Source organism: Populus nigra, chromosome 15 (genome assembly GCF_951802175.1).
Source record: "Populus nigra chromosome 15, ddPopNigr1.1, whole genome shotgun sequence".
NCBI lineage: Eukaryota > Viridiplantae > Streptophyta > Magnoliopsida > Malpighiales > Salicaceae > Populus > Populus nigra.
The window spans coordinates 6,289,478-6,297,654 of NC_084866.1; the positions used below are offsets into that span (position 1 = coordinate 6,289,478).

General features: G+C 35.0%; 2 pseudogenes; both read right to left on the bottom strand.

The window, feature by feature from the left end:
- Positions 1–512: 512 nt before the first annotated feature.
- On the bottom strand, positions 513–623 carry LOC133674958 (small nucleolar RNA R71; annotated as a pseudogene).
- Positions 624–7,456: 6,833 nt separating this feature from the next.
- On the bottom strand, positions 7,457–7,567 carry LOC133674959 (small nucleolar RNA R71; annotated as a pseudogene).
- Between the last annotated feature and the right edge of the window lie 610 nt (positions 7,568–8,177).

Sequence of the window (8,177 nt, forward strand, 5' to 3'; positions counted from 1 at the left end):
TTTGTTTTCTTCTTCCTTTTATTCTCTTCTTACACGTGCATGAGAGTGTGGTCACGTACATTAAGTGGTAGACTTTGTAGGGTATCCTCATCATTTTCAGAAAATATGGCTGAAGAAGATAACCAATCCCTTCATAATGAGAATAATGAGAATATTCGGGTTAGAACACTTAGAGACCACATGAATCCCACAAGAACAAGTGCACCCTCATGCATAGTTTTTCCTCCTGATGCATCTCATTTTAATTTTAAGACAGGCATTATTCAACTTTTACCATCTTTTCATGGCTTAGATTTAGAAAATCCATACTTGCATTTAAGGGAATTTGAGGAGGTTTGCAACACGTATAATGACTCAAATTGTAGCATGAACACCATTAGATTGAAGCTTTTTCCTTTTTCATTAAAAGATAAAGCTAAAACATGGCTACAAAATTTGAGACCTGGATCCATTTGTGCTTGGGATGAAATGCAACAACAATTTTTAAAGAAGTTTTTTCCATCCCACAGAACAAACTCTTTCAAAAGACAAATCATTACTTTCTCTCAAAAATCAGGAGAAACATTTTATCAATGTTGGGATAGGTATCGAGACTTACTTAATACTTGCCCCCATCATGGTTTTGAAACATGGAGATTAGTTTCACATTTTTATGAAGGGTTAACTCCTAGAGATAGGCAAATGGTTGAATTGATGTGCAATGGAACTTTTGAGGATAAAGACCCTAATGAAGCAATGGAATACCTAGACTTGCTAGCTGAAAATGCGCAAAATTGGGACACCACAGGTACTTATGAGGCACCAAGTAAAACCCAACCTCATACATCTAGTGGAGGTATGTACAACCTTAGGGAAGATCATGACCTCCAAGCCAAGTTTGCATCTTTAGCTAGAAAGGTTGAGGCACTAGAATTAAAAAATAGTGGTCAATTAAAATCTGTTCAAGACATTGCATGTCAAATCTGTGAAACCAAAGAACATTCAACCAATAACTGTCCAACCTTGCCTTCTTTTAAAGAATGTCTCCATGAACAAGCCCATGCATTAAACAGTTTTCAAAGGCCCAATCATAACCCATATTCGCAAACATATAACCCTGGTTGGAGAAATCATCCAAATTTCAGTTGGAAGAGTGAGAACAATAATGCTCAAACTTCACAACCATCGTTTCAAACACATCATAATTTCCAAAATTCTCATGGATATGCACCTCCTTATGCTCCACCTCCTAGAAGAAATCTTGAGGAAACATTGCATGCATTTATGGAAAAGCAAGAGGCAATTAACACTCAACTTGCTCAAAGCATGACAGATTTTAAAGATACTCTTGCAAAATTGACATCTACTCTCAGTTTCCAAGAGAAAGGTAAGTTTCCATCTCAACCACAACAAAATCCCAAGGGGCAATACAATGCGAATGCAAGTAGTTCGGGAAGCCAACACATGGATCACGTAAAATCAGTCATCACTCTTCGCAGTGGTAAGGTTATTGAAAAACTCATTCTTGAACCTTGTGAGAATGATGATGAATCAATCTCTGAGGGTAAGGAAGGGGTTGAATCTGATCATTGCAAAGAAAAGACTGATTCTCCGCCAGCACTTCCATTTCCTCATGCCATGACCAAACAAAGGAAAGTCAATCACAACTCTGAAATCTTTGAAACTTTCAAACAGGTAAGGATCAATATACCTTTGCTGGATGCTATTAAACAAGTTCCTTCTTATGCTAAATTTTTGAAAGATCTGTGCACTGTGAAGAGAAAACTGAATGTGAAAAAGAAAGCCTTTTTAGCCGAACAAGTAAGTGCCATTCTTCAGAACAATAATGCTTTGAAATATAAAGACCCTGGTTGTCCTACAATTTCTTGCTTTATTGGAGAACATAAAATTGAAAGAGCCTTACTTGATCTTGGAGCTAGTGTGAATTTACTTCCATATTCAATTTTTCAAAGTCTCAATCTAGGTGAGTTAAAACCAACTTCTGTAACTCTTTTACTTGCCGATAGATCTGTAAAAGTGCCTAGAGGAATAGTTGAAGATGTGTTAGTACAAGTTGATAAATTCATTTATCCTGTGGATTTTATTGTCTTGGACACACAACCTGTTAAAGCATGTAATTCATTTCCTGTTATTTTAGGGCGTCCATTTCTTGCAACTTCTAATGCATTGATTAATTGTAGGAATGGACTGATGAAGCTATCTTTTGGAAACATGACATTGGAGATGAATATTTTCAACATTTGCAAGCAACCTGGAGATGATAATGATTTACAAGAAGTAGATCTTATTGAAGAATTAGTTTGTGATCAACTTGAATCTACTTTGAGTAATACTGAGTTTGATGAATTTGAAGATTTGCAAATGACTTATTCTCAGGAAGAAATCACGGATGAAAAAGGCATTAAAAATGTTGATGCGAATCTTTTGTCAAGAGTGACAACAGATTCGATATCTGACATCACACCAACCGATGATTACTTTCCTGACAAATCCTTACTTTCTCTTAGTCCAATGCCTTGGTTTGCTAAAAATATCAATTTCCTTGCCTCAGGAGACTTGCCAACTCATTGGAGTACCGAAGACAAAGGTAAGTTTTTGAACGAAGTGAAGAAATTTTATTGGAATGACCCTAACTTATTCAAACATTGTCCTGATCAAATATTTCAAAGATGCATTGCGGACAATGAGGTAAGTAGTGTCATTAAATTTTATCATTCTGAAGCATGTGGAAGTCATTTCTCATCAAAAAAGACCATTGCGAAAATCTTTCAAAATGGATTTTATTGGCAAACCATGTTCAAAGACACACATGCATTCTGCAAAACTTGTGAAAATTGTCAAAAAGTTGATACTGGTCAAAAAGTTTTGCTTTATAATTCTCGACTCCATTTATTTCCTGGAAAGTTAAGATCAAGATGGAGCGGTCCATTTATTGAGAAACATGTGTATCCTTATGAGGCCTTTGATATTGAGAATCCAAAGAATGACAATGTTTCTAAAAGAAATGGACATCGTTTGAAAACTTACTTTGATAATTTTCCTAGTGAAAATGAATCCATTGGTTTGAACGATCCTGTAGATAAAGGTTGATTATTTTGTTTTTCTCACATTGTTTTTGTGTTTCCTTTTGGTGTGACTCTTGTTTTGCTAGTCTCTCATCCCGGTCAAATGGCGGATAACGGTACTCCGTGACTTAAGTCGGTTCTTTCAATTTCCCATAATAGCTGATATCTGTATATATTTGTGCAATTCCTTGCTCTTTCTCTTTTGTTTGAATCTCTTCTCCAATTCTCATTTCAAAATGGACATCATTCTTGAAAAATTGAAAAAGTACTTTCCCGCTTTGCCTCAGAATGCGATTACAAAAATTTACCGTGTTAGGTGTGCAAGATTGAAGTTGTTAATGAATCATGGAATTCCTGAAGATATTCGCTGGCTGATTGAAGCAAAGGTCCGATTATTAGGTGAGTCCTCCGATTCTTTCATTTCACACATGCCTGGAACAGGTAAAAGCACTTTTGGAAAGAAACGTCGTGCAAAACGACTGAAAGTCTGTCACCGATGTGCCAGATGGACTTGTAATGCAACATGTCGTTCTTTAGGAATGGTATCTATAAACCGTGAAGATAAAATACAATTCATTAAGGATGGCCTGAGTAAGGGGTCTTTAGATAATCTTCTATTAACCCTTGAGACGCATCCTAGTGGAGATGTGCATCGTGCTATTCATGATTTATGGCCCCATTTTCATAAAGAACATGATCGACTTAGTCTTGGGAATTTGACTAAAAAAGACCCTGTTTGCCAGTTTTTAAGAAAATTGGATGGGAAGCCTATCCCCGACCCATAGAGGGCGTTTAAGCCGTTCTTAGACTTAAAACCAAGGGAAGATGTGAGCCACAATCACAACTACGATTTGAGTCTGAGTTTGTAAAAATTTATGTCTTTCAGTTTTATTAATAGCATAATATTTTTTTTCTGTTTTGTTATCTCTTATATTTGTTTAAGTGTGTTTCAGGTTTGTCAGTGTTCGTTGTTTCAGGTGATGTCTTCTGTACTCTATCTTTCTACCTTAGGACATTGAGGACAATGTCTCGTTTTGGTTGGGGGGAGAGGGTAGTAGTAATTAAAAAAAAAAAAACTAACCAACTGACTGTTTTTGTTTTTAAAAAACCATTTGGCAAAACTGTTATTACTAGGATGGCAGAGTAAGGGGGAATGACTCTTGAGACGCGTCTTGGTAAACATTTTCTAATGGTTATTTGCAATATTCATAACAAGGCCTATTAGAATACTTCTTGAAATATTCAGGTTTACAAACTCTCGCATTGTTATCACTTAATTCTGCTCATATACTCATTTAACAAGTATTCTTAAACCTTTATTTTCACACACACACTTTAACATATGATTGTGGGTTGCACATTGGATTATTACATTATTTATGTTCTTTTGTTAAAGGTAACAACTAAGGGATAGGGATAGTCTATAATTTGCCAAAAAAAAAAACAAACAAAAAAAAGAGAAGAAAAAAAAAGAAAAAAAAATGATGATAATAAAAATGTAGATAAGTTTGGTTTCGTAGCCTCCCTAACCTCAGCAATTAAGCCCGAAGGGGTGTTTTAACACCTAATACCCTAAAAGTCAACTGACTTGGGAGCTATTGGCCCAAAGCTTGTTACATGGGTTAAGGAGAAAAGCTTAAGGGAATCAAACATTGCACTATCTACGTATCAGTATCTGCAACCCGAGTTACTAAGCTCGTAGGGGTGTCTCAACACCTAATGCCCTAAGATCAACTGGTCTGGGAGTCATTAGCCGAAAGCTCGTTACATGGGTTAAAGATGCATTGTGTTTTATGTTATATGTATAGATATTAAAAAAAAAAGAGTAAAATAAAATAAAATAATCCCAACCCAAGGAAGTTAACCTTAAACATTAGAACAAAATATTGTTTTCTTTCAATAAAAGCCCCACCATCTCTGTTTCATACATTGAGCACATAACAAGGAAGGTTTATTAATATTTTGTTTAAGAGATATTGAGCAGATATATAAATTTAATGAGAGTTTGTTTATCTGGATAGATTAATGGAAGTTGAATGATGAATGCCTTGCTTTGTGGCATTTGCAAATTGTTTTTCTATTTTAACGCTTTAATTACTAGGGACTAGTAATAAGCTGGTTGGGGGGTGTGATTAGTACTTAAAAGTGCATTTTTATCAAGGTTTTATATCATCATTTTGCACTTAAAGTATCAATAACTCCTTAACTAAAGCATGTTTTATAATAACATATCTAATTATATAATATACCTTTAATTTATGGTAAATGTTCATCTTAAATGCAGGCCTATCACATAAATGAAAGAATTGATTGATGAGTTGAAGTACTGAAATTGAAAGGACAAAAAGATGGCCAAAGAGATGCTGGTGCAGTCCAAATTGGAACACAGTTCGGTAATTGGGTCATATCTGGAGCTGTAGATCTTGGATTTAGGTCCATTTTATATGGATAGAAAGATAAGACATAGGCCTACAACTTTCATGTGGAGCCCAAGATTTAACAAGGCCGTCTTCAAGTCCAAATTGTAGCAACAAAGAAGAAGTCCGAATCTGTCCTGCAGCCCAGATACTGTTCAGTGTTCAGCCCATATCTCGAGTTCTAGAAGTACAAATGATCTCAAAGTTTTACCCTGGAAAGATGAGACAATTTCCTAGTACTTTCATGATTCAAGTTTTTTCAAATTATGACGTCATCAATGACGTTTTTGGCAGACAAGAAGATAAGAATTGTCACCAAGTCAAGATGTGGCCACCCACTCATCAATTAGTCAACAAATCAATAGTTCCGAATTTTGGCCTATAAAAGGAGGCATTTGCCATGTATTTAGGCATCTTGGTGTTGAGATCAAGATCATGCTCTTGCTTTCTCTCTTTGTATTGCTTATGCTTTGCTTTCATTAATATCAAGTTTATGCCTTTCATTTCCTTTCCTTTACTTAGTTAACTTTTATCTTACTTATGTTCTTATCTTGTTTATTTATGTTTCTTTCTTTCATTATGTCTAGCTAAGTTAATTATGTCAAGGTGAAAAGGGTACACTAATGGTGTAAGAATAAGTATAATATAAACTTAACATGGACCTTAATGTTGGATACTAACATGCTTTATATTTGTTATCTTGTTCAATTTTAATACTTTGCTTGTTAAATGGTTAATCTAGATTTATGTTGTATAACACTTGGTACAACAAATACTTGGCACTTTCATAGCCCATACTGTATGGTATAACCGACACCTGAGCTATGAAAGGAACTTGATTTGTTGTTAACATAAGTTATAATCATGAATGCCTGACAACATTTACAAGTATTAGCATTATTCGAATAAGATAACTAATGTAATCATGTTAACAATTTATAATCCGATTGGAACCTCCTTTGTGTGTGGTTTCCAGTTGAATAATAAGAGTTTATACTATACTTGTTTGATGTACCATTAGTGGATCCTCTAACCTTGACATTTGTTGTTATCATTGTTTAATCCTTACGTTAATCTTTCATCTCAAAGTTCTCATCAACTTCTTCTTCTTCATCTTTATTATTATCATTATTAATAATATTATTGGTGTTATTATTATTATTATTACTACTACTACTACTACTATTATTATTGTTGTTGTTGTTGTTACTATTGTTGTAGTATTATTGTTGCTTATAATTTATACAAGTAACCTCCCTGTGGTTCGACCCCGGTCTTGCCCGGTTATTTATTACTTTGACACTCCTGCACTTGGGAGAAGACATCAATCTTTTGGTCGTGTCAAGTTTTTGGCGCCGTTGCCGGGGAGGTAAATTCTTGTATAAATTATAGTATTTAGTTTATTTTCTCTTTTCTCTTTTCTTGTATCTAATTTTGTTTCTTTTGTTTTGTTTCTCTTTCTTTTGTTTTCTTCTTCCTTTTATTCTTTTCTTACACGTGCATGAGAGTGTGGTCACGTACATTAAGTGGTAGACTTTGTAGGGTATCCTCATCATTTTCAGAAAATATGGCTGAAGAAGATAACCAATCCCTTCATAATGAGAATAATGAGAATATTCGGGATATAACACTTAGAGACCACATGAATCCCACAAGAACAAGTGCACCCTCATGCATAGTTTTTCCTCCTGATGCATCTCATTTTAATTTTAAGACAGGCATTATTCAACTTTTACCATCTTTTCATGGCTTAGATTTAGAAAATCCATACTTGCATTTAAGGGAATTTGAGGAGGTTTGCAACACGTATAATGACTCAAATTGTAGCATGAACACCATTAGATTGAAGCTTTTTCCTTTTTCATTAAAAGATAAAGCTAAAACATGGCTACAAAATTTCAGACCTGGATCCATTTGTGCTTGGGATGAAATGCAACAACAATTTTTAAAGAAGTTTTTTCCATCCCACAGAACAAACTCTTTCAAAAGACAAATCATTACTTTCTCTCAAAAATCAGGAGAAACATTTTATCAATGTTGGGATAGGTATCGAGACTTACTTAATACTTGCCCCCATCATGGTTTTGAAACATGGAGATTAGTTTCACATTTTTATGAAGGGTTAACTCCTAGAGATAGGCAAATGGTTGAATTGATGTGCAATGGAACTTTTGAGGATAAAGACCCTAATGAAGCAATGGAATACCTAGACTTGCTAGCTGAAAATGCGCAAAATTGGGACACCACAAGTACTTATGAGGCACCAAGTAAAACCCAACCTCATACATCTAGTGGAGGTATGTACAACCTTAGGGAAGATCATGACCTCCAAGCCAAGTTTGCATCTTTAGCTAGAAAGGTTGAGGCACTAGAATTAAAAAATAGTGGTCAATTAAAATCTGTTCAAGACATTGCATGTCAAATCTGTGAAACCAAAGAACATTCAACCAATAACTGTCCAACCTTGCCTTCTTTTAAAGAATGTCTCCATGAACAAGCCCATGCATTAAACAGTTTTCAAAGGCCCAATCATAACCCATATTCGCAAACATATAACCCTGGTTGGAGAAATCATCCAAATTTCAGTTGGAAGAGTGAGAACAATAATGCTCAAACTTCAAAGCCCCTGGTCCGGATGGCTTTAACGCAGGGTTCTTCAAAAGAATGTGGCACATAGTTAGGGAAGATGTAATCA